The sequence below is a fragment of the Penaeus monodon genome, chromosome 32 (assembly GCF_015228065.2).
Source record: "Penaeus monodon isolate SGIC_2016 chromosome 32, NSTDA_Pmon_1, whole genome shotgun sequence".
Lineage (NCBI taxonomy): Eukaryota > Metazoa > Arthropoda > Malacostraca > Decapoda > Penaeidae > Penaeus > Penaeus monodon.
The window spans coordinates 37,707,688-37,708,042 of NC_051417.1; positions in this window are offsets into that span (position 1 = coordinate 37,707,688).

The following is a 355-nucleotide window of genomic DNA, read 5'->3' on the forward strand; positions in this document are numbered from 1 at the left end:
ACTTGGTCCAGAATCTCTAGAACGGTGTGCGTGTCATTTACGGACTGACACGGCGCTTGACAAGTTAACTGTGTTCTTCACAAGCGATCCTGTGGAACGTTGACAAGTCCTTGATCTGATCATCACTGATGCTCCGTCAAGACCACCTGCCTTTTGTCGCGCTTCAGAACAGTGACCTGTGCAAACAAGCTCCCTAGGGCCCCAACCTTAGAAGTCACCTGTGCGACCTTCCTCCTGCCTTTCATCTGCAAAATACGAGACTTCTGTGTCGCTTGCCTCCGTCACTATCTCCTGTCATCCACCTGCATTCGTCACCCAAGGAATCGAGGGACGATTCTTCTTAGGGACCGAGCGA